The sequence below is a fragment of the Rhincodon typus genome, chromosome 8, assembly GCF_021869965.1.
Source record: "Rhincodon typus isolate 14 chromosome 8, sRhiTyp1.1, whole genome shotgun sequence".
In the NCBI taxonomy this organism is placed as follows: Eukaryota; Metazoa; Chordata; class Chondrichthyes; order Orectolobiformes; family Rhincodontidae; genus Rhincodon; species Rhincodon typus.
The window spans coordinates 93,760,000-93,773,657 of NC_063339.1; positions in this window are offsets into that span (position 1 = coordinate 93,760,000).

Consider the following 13,658-nt stretch of genomic DNA (forward strand, 5'->3'; position numbering starts at 1 on the left):
AGGGTCAAAGATAGATGCTGTTCATTTGCAGAAATTAAAGGGAGTGAACGTAAATCCAAGGAAGCAGCATACTCTGGAGAGTTTGCTTCACGTATGTCACGCTTAAATTTAATGCCGTTATTTGCTCTCTCAGCATCACACATTTATTTCCCTGCCTAAAAGAGTTGCCTCTTTCCTCATTTTCATGATTATATGATTTCTATCAGAGATGGTCAGGATTTGAGGGGCAGTAAATTAAAAATCATGCATTGTATATAACACAGATATAGAATCCAATTATAAATGCATATATGTTTAGGGTGGGTGCCAGGATGAAGATTTTCAGGTGTGTGTGTCCTAGACAGCAGGAAGTAACCAGCATCTGTTGATCAGCATGACTTTTCTCCTTCTGGAGAATTAATTACAGTGAAGTGAAAAGGAAGGGAGATTGTGTGGGGAGATGACTTGCAGATTTTGAGGATGTAAAGAGAATCTTGCAGAGGACCTAGAATTGTCTGTTCTGAATTCTTGCCCCGCATTGTTAGTAATAACTTTAAAGAACTCTTTTTACAGGACAGTATAATGGAAAGATTTGCAGGCAGATATCACAAAGAGAAATCCTGTCAAAGTCTGACAGTCACTTAAATAACCAGGGCCAGAATATCATTTGTCTTTGAGTCTACAAGGAGAGTTGAGATTTGTCTGTTTAATCTGCTAGAATAGATTTTAACCATCAGTTTGAATGATAAACACTGAGATTCACACAACTGAGTGAGAGTGTTCCACTGTAGCGATGATAGAAAGAGACTTAACCATTCACCACATCTAGTAAACGTACAAGTGTCCTCAGTGTAAACAAAGCTTCAACTGATCATTTGCCTGGACAGCCACATCATGGAGAAACCATGGAAATGTGGGAACTGTGGGAAGGGATTCCTTATCCCATCAACACTGGAAACTCATCAATGCAGTTACAATGGAGAGAGGCCATTCACTGGCTGCACATGTGGGAAGGGATTCATTCATTCATTCATCTGCCCTACTGACGGGTAAGCTTGTTCACACTGGGGAGAGACTGTTCACCTGCTCCAAGTGTCAGAAGGAATTGAGTTAGTCAGGCCATCTGCTGTTACACAATTGTGTTCATAGTGGGGAGAGACTATTCACCTGTTCTGTGGGTGAGAAGGGATTCAGTTAGTCATGCCAGTTTCTGTTGCAGTATCACATTCATATTGGGAAGCGACTTTTCACCTGCAGTCAGTGTGGAAATGGTTTCAGTGATCCATCCACGCTGCGGAGACACTAACGTATTTACCACAGGGGAGAAGCCATTCACTTGCCCAAGTGTGGGAAGGGATTCAGTCATTCATCTGCCCTGGTCACACATTGGTGAATTCACAAATGACTCCAGGGGTTGGATTCTGCTGTTATTGCTGCTGTGAATCACATCTAGGACTGATCCATGTTCATTCTGACAATAGGTGAAGTGGGAGGGTCAGAGGGTTATTTTCTGCTGGACTTGCCACACTTAACAATTTGCTTCCAGTGAGGCTGGTGTTCTTTGATCCTGGGACAGTGCATTCCCACTGAAATTATGACCAAAAGCTAATGTAGCACATCTACTTTATCCTGGATCGGAAATCATGTTCTTTCTCTTTCACTGCAGGTAGATCTTCAGTAAATAGTTGCTTCAGGTCTATTGAGGCTGCAGCACAGGGCTCGTTGTGTCGGCTCAATTAGTCTGTGTCAGTGTGTATGTTCGACATGAGCTACCACTAACCTTGCTTCATTTCTCTCCTCCCTCCACCCACTGGCATATCCCTCTGTTCCAGAAGCTGCCAAACAGTGGCGCAGGGTGAGCTGTGCCACTGCATCCACTGGCGTCACTCGAATCTGAATGGTCCAGCCCAAATGCTGTGGTTCACCAAAGGCCACAACTGACATCATCAAGCCTGAAGAAGCAACAGCGAGGACGAGCCCTGTATGGTTGTGCCTCAAAATGGGGACAGTGTTTAATTGCTGAAATTATTGAATTCTGCTGAGTCCAGAAAGGTATAAAGTGTTGAGGAAGCAAGCTGGGTAAGTCAGAGGATTGTCACCTGGATCCAATATTGGTCCTGGTTCAAACAGCAAATGTCGATCAGAACATTTGGGTCCAAGGTGGAAGTGATCACTGCCTGTCAGCCTCTCTTCCCTGGCCGTGTCTGTACATGGGTAACTTTGGAGATGGAGCTTTCTGGGGAACCATTTGCTGATTTTGGCTTCGATTAGTTTGATTTTGTTCTCATATTTGGGGAAACAGGAGGAAAGAATATTCCACCAAAAAAAATCTCAAATTGTCACTTGTTCATTTCTGTGCCTTGCAGCTTGTGATCCTCATACTGTCATTTCTTTTCATAGGTATTCGATGGAGATAATGTACAGACTTGAAATAAACAACAAATCAATATCTGAGAAAATGACTCTTCTGGGCTTGGAAAAATCATAGGCCTTTGATTGTAGAGGGAGAAATGCTCTGTCTGTGGAAAATGATTATTTGAAAATTTTGATAGTTCAGATTAACTGATCAGAGTGTGAGAATGTGGAACGATGGAGTGTCTAACTGCCAAACTGGAATGAACAGACAGTCCCACGGGAGTGGAGGGAAAAGAGTGTGACAGAAAATGTATCAAGCAAAACTAAAAGAAAGGGAAGGAATAGATCACTGAAAGTTGCCACCCAGGTTGATAGCGTTGTTAAGAAGGCGTACAGTATGTTAGGTTTTATTGGTAGAGGGATTGAGTTTCAGAGCCATGAGGTCATGTTGCAGCTGTACAAAACTCTGGTGCGGCCGCACTTGGAGTATTGCGTACAGTTCTGGTCACCGCATTATAGGAAGGATGTGGAAGCATTGGAAAGGGTGCAGAGGAGATTTACCAGGATGTTGCCTGGTATGGAGGGAAGGTCTTATGAGGAAAGGCTGAGGGTCTTGAGGCTGTTTTCATTAGAGAGAAGGAGGTTAAGAGGTGACTTGATAGAGACATACAAGATGATCAGAGGATTAGATAGGGTGGACAGTGGGAGCCTTTTTCCTCGGATGGTGATGGCTAGCACGAGGGGACATAGCTTTAAATTGAGGGGTGATAGATATAGGACAGATGTCAGAGGTAGGTTCTTTACTCAGAGAGTAGTAAGGGCGTGGAATGCCCTGCCTGCAAAAATAGTAGACTCGCCAACTTTAAGGGCATTTAAATGGTCATTGGATAAACATATGGATGATAATGGAATAGTTTAGGTCAGATGGGTTTCAGATTGGTTTCACAGGTCAGTGCAACATCGAGGGCCGAAGGGCCTGTACTGCGCTGTAATGTTCTATGTTCTATGTTCTATGAATGGGTTCACGATTTGAAGGTGTTGAACTCAATATTAAGTCCAGAAGAGATCGTTCCCTCTGGGGCTTGATCTGAACTATCAACATCCTTTCTCCCCCGGCACACCAACCCCTCAAACTCCAGCCCACCCATTCCTTCACACATCACTTTAGCTCTGTTGAAGAGTTATCTAGACTCGATACGTTAGTTTGCTTTCGCTCCACGGATGCTGACTGACCTGCTGTGATCTCCAGCACTGTGTATTTTCAGTACTGATTCCAGCATCTACAGTAACTTGCTCCAACCCGAAGTCTTTATGACTGATATCAGAAAACGTTTTGGCTCAGCAGGGTGTCTCGGTAAAATCAGTGACGGCCCACATATCCTGTGTGCCTGGATGGGGATCCTGTTCCAACCACCCTCCGCCCCACTCTTTTCATCTACCTTCAAGAGACAGAGCTCCAGAGGCTTCATGGGGACTACAACTCCCACAATCCCTGTCGATGCGGGTCATGTGGCAGGCTCCACGTGGGTGGGAAACCGGGATTCGCACGTGTTCACGGTAGTTTTTTTTGGGACGGGAACATGTCTCGTTAAATGATTGGTTCGTGATCACAACACCCTCTTTTTCTATTGGCAGAAGGTTTCAATAGTCATGGGGTCATGGCAGCTGCTTCCCGACGTGGATCCGTGTTCCACTCCAATTGCGTCGTAATTCTGTAATGTGACTAACAGAAAGAGTTGGAGCACTGGAAGCAAGCTTGACCTCCAGAGGATTGGAAGCAAGCTTGACCTCCAGCTAATTAGAGCTCCCCTATTGTCTGAGCACAAATGCGGGACAGTCTAGCGAAACTGTTGCTGCTGCACTGTCTGAAAGAAGATTGAGCTTCCTCTGTCCATCACCTGAGTGCAAGCAATTTTTCCCAATTTCTTTTTTTTAAATTCTGGTGTTAAATTATTTACTTGCAGTGACTGAAAGGAAAGGAAGTCTGGGAGAGAGTCCAGGAAAAGAAATGGTGATCACTTAGATTTGGCTGTTCTGAATTTCTCATCTAATCGTGATGAATTTTATATCTCTTTTTACATTATGTTAAAAAGGCAAGATTTACCCAACAATCTCAAAACGAACATCACGTGAATAACTGGCACTTGAATATCCTTGGCTTGAAACCATAGATCCAGAATATTTGTCTGTTCTATCTGCTTCAAAATATTTGAAAGATCAGTTTGTCTGGAAAAGTACTGAGGCATACACACCGAAGTGAGAGTTTTCTAGTGAACTGAATACCTTCATCCAATCTCCCAGCCTGAAGAAACATTGCACCGTTCACAGTAGGAAGAGACCATACCAGTGTTTCTGGGTGGACAAGGATTCAACTGACTGTAAAACTTACAGAGACACAAAGCTGCACGTGAAATGGAGAAACCATGGAAATGTGAGGACCATGGGAAAGGATTTCATTCCCTGTCAATGCTGGAGTTTCACCGACACAGTCACAGCAGGGAAAGACCGTTCACCTGTTCTGAGTGTGGGAACGGATTCCCTGATTCATCTGCTCTGCGGAAACAGCAGCGTGCTGCCAGTGGAGAGAGGCCATTCACCTGCTCCGAGTGTGGGAAGCAGTTCAGAGGTTCATCTACACTACAGAAACACCACCAGGTTCATAACTGGCAGTAGCTGTTTATCCGTTCTGAATGTGGGAAAGGATTCACTCAGTCATCCAGTCTGTGGAAGCATAAGAACGTTCACAAATGATCATAGGACTTGGATCTGTGGTTAATCTGCAATATTTGAGCTGCTAGACAGGCCTACAACTTCTACCATCCAGAAGAACAAGTGCAGCAGTTACATGAGACTGTTACCACCTGCATGCTCCCCTCCATATCACACACCATTCTCATTAACAGGATGTTAGAAAGGAAGGTTTGCAGACAGAAGTCTCAAAATGACCTTCACATGAAGATCTAATGGAGTCACTGAAATCACTGGGATTTGAATATCATGCTCCTCCATATTGGCTGGTCCTTCATTGTCAATGAGTCAAAATCCTGGAACTCCTCCCTAACAGCATTGTGGGTGATCCTACACCACAAGGACTGCAAGTCCCAGAAGGCAACTCACCATCACTTTCTCAAGGAGGACAATGGGATGGGCAATAAATGCTGACATAGACTTTGATAGTATACATCACGAATTGATTTTAAAAATGAGGGAAAATCACATCCAGGATGGAGCTGCATGCATTTAGACAGTGGGTGAAGTAGGAGAGTCAGAAGGTTTCCATTTGCTGGACGAGCCGCTGTCACCACTTTGCTTTCAGTGAGGCTGATGCTCTTTGAGCCTGGGACTGCACATTGATACTGAAAATACCCCTAAAAGCTGCTGAAGTACATTTACTTTATCCTGAATAGTAAGTAATGTTTTCCTTACCATTCCAATTAGATCAGAAGTAAATATGTTTGTCACTGTAGGCCAGTGCCAGGCCAATCGCCTCAGTTGGTCTATGTCAGTATTAATGCTTCACATGATTTTCCACCCTCCCCTCTGCATCTCCCCCATCAGCAGATCCTGCTAGACCTTTCTTCCTCATGTATGTATTCAGCTTCTCCTGAAATATATTCCTACTGTTCACCTCAACCACTCGCTGTGGGAATTAATTTTTGATTCTCACTCCTCACTGGGTAAAGAGGTTTCTCATGAAATCCCTTTTGGATTACTGAAGCCCTTCATCATTTTAAAGACTTCCATCAGGTCACCCTTCAGGCTTCTCTTTTCTAGAGAAAAGCTCCTCAGCCATTCCTGATGTTTATACGTTTTCACTTCTGATAATACCTTTGTGAATCCATGTAATAATGTTTTCCAGTGCCTTTGTTTCCTTTCTCTAAATGGAGATGACAAATGTTGACGTGCTCACAGTGGAGTCAAACTTAGCTTTGAAATAAGTGAAACTTCATTTTCCTCCTTTTTCAGCTCTATTCCGATAGAAAGGGGCCTAAATATGGGTTAGGCCTTTGCAGAATGATGTTAAGTTCCATGAGCTATCTGAGACAGGAATTAGGGGTATTTCATCAGGGATTTGGGACTTCAGTTGGTTGGAGTGACTGGAGCAGCTCATCCTGTTCTCTTTGGATCATAAACTCACTGTTGCAGAACAGGGAGGGAGGCCATTCAGCCCTCTGAGGTCATGCTGGCTCTGTTTGGAACAAGTGTCGGTCCATGTTCTATCCCGATAACCCTGCCGGTTTATATCTGTCAAGGACCTTCCAATTAAAAAATAAGTAATGAATATACTGTTCAGGATGAGAAATGAACTGGAATAATTCATTTTAGATGTAGTTGAGGACAACCTTCCAATCTAGTATTCATCTATATTCTAGTTGAAGTGTGGAAAGTTGAGATGATTTATATAAATTGATATCTTTCCTTCGGAATGTTTGCATTGTTTGCCAATAAATTTTGTTTTGGGAAACCGCATTTGATAATCTGGTCATGACCTGACAGATCAGGATCACACAGGGAGATGTTGAAACAGACATCCCTTTTGATAAATGCACCTGAAAGTTAATATGTACCGTGACATTGGGCTATCGGTAATGTGCAGATGCTACTTGTTATACACGAAAGAAATAACATGTAAATTCACGGTAAACCTGCACTAAAGAGTGGGTCCCAAACACATGCAGCTCCTTGAGAAACAGCCGGACATGAAATGGTTAATGTGGCCGGGGGTAACGAGACAGCATTGTGACATCATCAAGACAGTGACACGTTCTCCCGAGAGAAACTGACCTGAAACAATCCGGAGAGAATTCAACCCACAGGGAATGGTCAGAAAGTCAGTGAGGTTCATTAGGAAGGGGTTAAAAACTTAGATTGGCAAAACTAGGCACTCTCCACAGGATGGACACAAGTAAATAAAAAGGATGGGGAATCTTTTACGTCCATGTTTGACCTGTTACTTGATGTTCCTGCATCTGTGGATGAGTAATTTGTAACTCTCGGCACTCCTGGGGAGGATAGATCGAGTCATTGTGACCCAAGCAGTGCCCAGAGCAGAACTGGAAATTAACAAAGTGCAATTGAGAGAGGGGTGTTGCGTGTGTGAGAGAGAAAATTACATCCCTCTCAAGCAAGTAAATATCATTTTTCAGATTTCTTGCTAATTAATGGACATTACCTGAAATACTATAATGAGTTTATTTGCTTATGAGACATAGGCAGCATTGGTGAGGCCAGGTTTTATTGCCATATCTAACCTGCCTGGAGAAGGTGGCAGTGAGCTGCCTTCTTGAACTGTTGCAGTCCACCCACAGTCCCGTTAGGCAGGGAAGTCTGGGATTCTGACCAAGCGACACTGAGGAACATGATATATTTCCTAGTCGGCATAGCATGTGGCCTGGAGGGGAGTTAGCAGGTGGTGGCAATCCCATGTGACTGCTGGTCTTGCCCGTCTGGAATGTAAGGGTTGCAGTTTCAGAAGCTGCTGTTGAAGGTGCCTTGCTGAGTCACTGAAGTGCACCTTGTAGCTGGTACACACGACTGCCACTGTGCATCAGTGGTGAAGGGAGTCAATGTACAAAGAGGTGGTCGGGTGTGAATTGAGAGAGCTGTTTTATGTTGTATGGTGTCAAGTATTTTGTCAGGCTTTAGAAATAAAAAGCAAGCACTATCACATGAAACTGTCCACAAAGCGAATGGTTGGTTTCTGACAGTAACCTCTGAAAAGGACAAGTGAATGAAGGGTGGGTACATTAAAAAATGATCTCAAAGTGGGAATAAAAGACACATCCTAGAGACAGTCTGAGCAGGTCACACTTTATTAGAAAGTGAAAGTCTCAGATGAGACTTCTTCAGAAAAACAAACCCTTTTCGCTGCCAGCACTAACTCCTATTACACCTCTTCCTGACCAATAAATGTTACATATGGTTATTGAAATTGAAAATTAACATTTTGTCAACCTTCCTTGTGAACTCACTCTTGGTGGAGTATAATTTCTAACCCAGACCCTTCTCTCACATCACCCTCGAGCATCCTGTGTGGTTTCAGCAGAGGCAGAGGCAGGCTGCTTATACCCCTGTTCTCACTGCTCACATGCTTTTGATCTCCATGTTGTACGTTTACCAAACACTGTTTGATCTTTACCAGTGTAGAGGAAAGCTAACTAAAAACCAAAAGAACTGCGGATGCTGTAAATCAGGAACAAAAACAAAGTTGCTGGAAAAGCTCAGCAGGTCTGGCCGGACCCGAAACGTTAACTCTGTTTTCTCCTTCACAGATGCTGCCAGACCTGCTGAGCTTTTCCAGCAACTTTGTTTTTGTTGTTGTAGAGGAAAGCTAAACCTGACGGTTCATTTCCAGTCAGGAACAGATCATTGTTTTACACTAATCTCTGATTTGAAGCACATTTCCAGCATTCACCGTTGTTCTTCCCTTGATTCAAGACTCAGTTGGAAACGAGATTTTGTTCCGTGTCTAGTAGAGCTGAGCCATGGAAGACAGTAGCTGGGACACGTTTCTTACACACAGCAGGATTAACCCACACCGTGGCTTGGCTGTCAGTGAAGAGAGACATGATAGAGTAAAGTGCCATTTGACCCCCTCAGTGTGACCCTGAAGGATGTGTCCGGCTGAAGTTCTGTTGCTGCCATACGATTCCACCCCATCGCACCCCCCTCCCTACCCTGAGATTGTCCTTTCTGAAATCCAGGTGCTATTCAACCCTCAAGACAAATACAACAATCTACAGTGATGTGTTTGAAGCAAAGCTGATTTATTTTACATTTCTCAGAATGTTAAAATCTAGTCTAATTTGAGAGGTTATAAACATCAGAAACAAACTCCAAATGTCAGAACAAAAGTATCAGAAAATTACAGCGCGGATCAAGGCATCTTTAAATCCAGTTGTGTAATATGGGAATCTCTGGCTGGCCAGCATTATTCGCCCTTTGTCCGTGTTTGTGTTGGCTGAAAGAGAACTACCCAGGTTTTACAACTCTCTGGATTCACCATTGAGATCAATTATTTCAGACTGTGAACTCTCCTCCCTTTGTGTTTGCATTTCTTGTTTCAATTTGTTACTGTGTCTGCTGCACACCTGGTTCCAGGCACATCTTTTGTTTCTTTGTTTCTTTTCCAGCCCCTTCTCCATTCCCCATGGCCTTGAGGGACTAACGTTTCTGCAATTTAATCTCTCCTGCTTCCACCCCCTGCCCCCCCAAACCCTGCGAAGACCGGCCTTCTGCCCTTGTCTCCCCCGCCCCCCCCGCAACTTGCTCAAAACCTGATGGGTCCCAGCCCTCTGTGACCTCACCGTGCCCCCGGGTCAGTGGCGTGAGTTTTGAATTCTCTTCCTCCAGGGAGAATCTGAAATCTTTGTGGCTGCAGCTTTCCCCAGATTTTATTTTTGAAACAAAAACAGCGAAATTGTTTCAGAGTTGAGTTTTTTTTTGAGCCTTCACCCAAAATTTTGTCTTTAGAGCTGAGCTGTGATCCTCCCACAGTCCAAAAATGGCAGGTTAGGTGGATTGGCCACACTAAATTGCCCCCTAGTGTGCAGGTTAGGTGGTTGGGTTAGCCATGGTAAATGTGGGTTATGGGAATAGGGTGGGATAGAGGGTCAGTGCAGACTCGATGGGCTGAATGATCTCTTTCTGCACTGTAGGGTTTCTGTGATTCTAACCAGTTGTGATCATGGTCACATTTTCCTCATGTCAGCCCACACATCGCCATGTGCATTCAGCTCAGGCTTTCATGCTGTTTTTGTGGGTTCCTACTCAGACGTTTTTTGGTTTATATCAATTTCACAATGTATTTGAGGATTGAGAATGAATTTGTAAATATAAATTTTCCAACCAAAATCCCTTGCAGATTAGGAACTGTTTCTGCTGCTGGCATCATTCACATGGATCAGGAAATTAAAGGTTCAGTCACATGTCTTACAGGAACACAGATTGTAATCGCCAGGAGAGACAGAACAGCTTAAAACTCTTTTCTCAAGAGAAGAGGAGGCTGAGAGTTAACCTGATACAAATTGGAAGCTTTGTCCCTGTGAAATGAAATCATTGGATCTTAAACAAAAATGGGAATCAATTCTGAGGAAGAGTGACTCGACCCAAAACATTAACTCTGATTTCTCTCCGCAGACAGTGCCAGACCTGCTGAGCTTTTCCAGCAATTTCTGTTTTTGTTTCTGATATACAGCTTCTGCAGTTCTTTCAGTTTCTATTAACTGAATCTGAAGCATTTTTCACTACCCCGAGGTCATCAAAAGCACTGTCTAAATGTGTATCTCTCTTTCTGTCTGTCTATCTGAGTTAACAATCAGATATCGAGGTCACTGACTGAATGTCTTCACAAATCCCCGATTTAATCTGCCTCCTCCACACTGTCAGACCCCTCACCACTCGCTGGTTCATGGAGAAGCTCTGTTGTTAGATTGGGAACTTCTTTGATGTGGCCTCTCCTTCTGCTTCTGCCCACTTCCCAGTTCCCTGCGTTAATACCAGCTGCCTCTAGTCTGCCCAAATGTGTTTGTTAAAGAGCTTGAGATGAGAGCAGACTGAAACTAAGAAAGTAAAAAGTCAGAATGAAAGAGGAGGAGAAAAACTAAATGGGTTTTGTGGATCTCAGGGAATGAGACTCCAGGATCCGTCTGTTGTGACTGTTCACACAGTAAAAAGAGGTAACATTCTCCGATGAGACTCAAACCAGGGCAACAGGAGATGGAGCACTGAATATTAACAGATTTAGTTCAAACACAGGCGATTTATTCAGCCAGTAATAGTTTATTAGACATGGATGTGAAGTGAGTAGTGAGGGGAAAAATTGCCACAAGCTGAAGATGGACAAGTTTTATAGGAACAGGAGTAGACCATTCAGCCCTCAAGCCTGTTCTGTCATTCAGTGAGATCATTGCTTGATCTGTGGCCTAACTTTCAATTTCCAAAACCCCCCAACTCTATGAATGAGGCTCCTCTGAAACAGACAAGGTGAATAGTTAAAAACCTAAAAAACCTGCAGATGCAGGAGATTCAGAAACAAAAACAGAAATTGCTGGAAAAATTCAGCAGGCCTGGCAGCATCTGTGGAGAGAAACCAGAGTTAACCTTTTGGGTCCAGTGACACTTTGAGTAACCAGATGCAGCTGACCGTTCCCTCTTTTCTGTAACACTGTCTGGGACAGGTTATAGTGCGAGGGCAATGAAATTGTCAATAACAACTGAGAAACAGCAGGACCTGCTCAATCAGAATAAACCCATGTTGGTCTTTCACTTGTAAATCAACTGTAATAATTTATTCATTATCATTTCAGAAACTGGGTAAGAGACCAGAAAATCAACTCTTTGTACCATTGGGTCTAGGAACCATTGTTAATTCTGACCTGGTCTGACCTACATGTGAATCCATATCACAACAACGAGCTCGATTCTTAACCTTCATCTGGGCAGTTAGAACGGATAATAAATGTTTACTGAGCTCGAGATGCCATGATCCCATGAATGAAAAAAAAAATCCAATTACTGAAGTTACTTGTGAGCCCGCTGGTGTTTCATCAAGCTAGATGACTGAGTGATTTTTTTTCCCACACACAGAGCAGGTGAATGACCTCTCCCCAGTGTGCATTCACTGGTGTACAGTGAGGGTTGATGATGTTCTGAACCCAGCCCCGCATTGAGAGCATTTGAATGGTCTCCCTTCAATGTGAACATGTTGATAGTACATCGGTCCGCTTGAGCTTTTATAGCACTTCCACAATGTGCACATTTAAAGGGCCTATCTTCAGAGTGAATCTGTTGATGTTTCAACAGGCTGGATGACCAGGAGAAATCCTTCCCACACTCGGAGCAGGTGAATGGTCTCTCCCCAGTATGGACTCACTATTGTGTCAGCAGGTGGGATGACTGAATGAATTCCTTGCCACTCTCACAGCAGGGAAACAGCCCCTTTCCAGTGTGAAACCGCTGTGCATGCCTTCTCACACACGAAGCAGGTGAATAGTTTCTTCCTGGTGTGATTGCACCAATATGTGTGCAGCTTGGATGGGTAATTGAAACTCCTCCCACAGTCCCCACGGATCCACAGTTTCTTGTCAGTGTGGCATTGCTTCAGTTTCAAAAAGTCAGAAGATCACATGAAGCCTCATCCACACACAGAACCTGTGCACAGTTTCCCTTCACTGTGAATGGTGCATCCACCTTCCATCATCAAAATCTGATGATATTCAACTTGCATTAAATTCAGCAATTCTGTCAAATCCTGTCTCTCAAGTGCACATCCTCAAATTCCAAAGCAATGTGGAATTGACCAGAAACAAAGGAAAGGAGCATAAGATAACACTCAAAAAGAAAGGTAGCTTGTGTAATCAAGGTGAGTGATCTGGTAATTTATGAGGCTGGCACAGGGGAATAGTGACCATAAAAACTGCTGTCTTACCATTAAATCACCAACTAATTCATTCGTGTTCATCAGGGATGGGAACCTGTCATCCAATCAGGACTTATGGAACACTCTGAACTCAATGTGAAGAAAGAGAGCACTGGGCAGGGGCGAAGAACAGTCCATGCTTTCAGTGGGAGAGGCTGTAGCCTCTGTATAGGTACCTGAAGGGGTTCCTTCATTGCTGTTTTGTTCAGAGCAATTACATAAGAGCCTGTTTTAAGGGATTGTGCAAATCAGCTACTTGCCAGCTTCCGTGGCGCAATTGGTCAGCGCTTGTGGCTCGTAAGTGCGAGGTTGGTGGTTCAAGGCCACAAAGGCAGGAGCAAGTGCTGTTCTCACTCTACCAGTTCTGTTTTTGCGATTCAGTTCCGGGTTTTTAATGCGGTCAGGAAAATGCTCCCCAAACAGAAATCTTATACAGTGAGTAACCACAAAGGTGTTTCGATGTTGTTATAATGGCTAACGTAAAGAGCTGCGGATGTTGGGAATCTGAAACAAAAACAGAAACTGCTGAAGAAACTCAACACATTTGGCAGTACCTGTGGGGGAAAACAGTTCTGAAGAAGTCCTGAAACGTTAATCCTGAATCTCTGCCCACAGATGCTGCTAGATCTTCTGAGTTTTTTTTCTGGCAATTTATGTTTTTATTTTTAAACAAATGAGTATTCCACCTGTTGGGATGAAACAACCAGACCCACCATGTACTGAATTTAACCCTTTCGAAATCTGTGAAGCGATTGGATTCAAACAAACCCAGTAATGAGTCACTCTTCCTCAGCTCCACAGGGAGAGAGACCTGGAAAGGCGAGTGGGTAGTGCGCTGTTGCAGTAGTCGCCAAGTGGTTAAGGAGATGGAGTTTGAAACCTATTGGGGTGTCCCTGGGCAGTT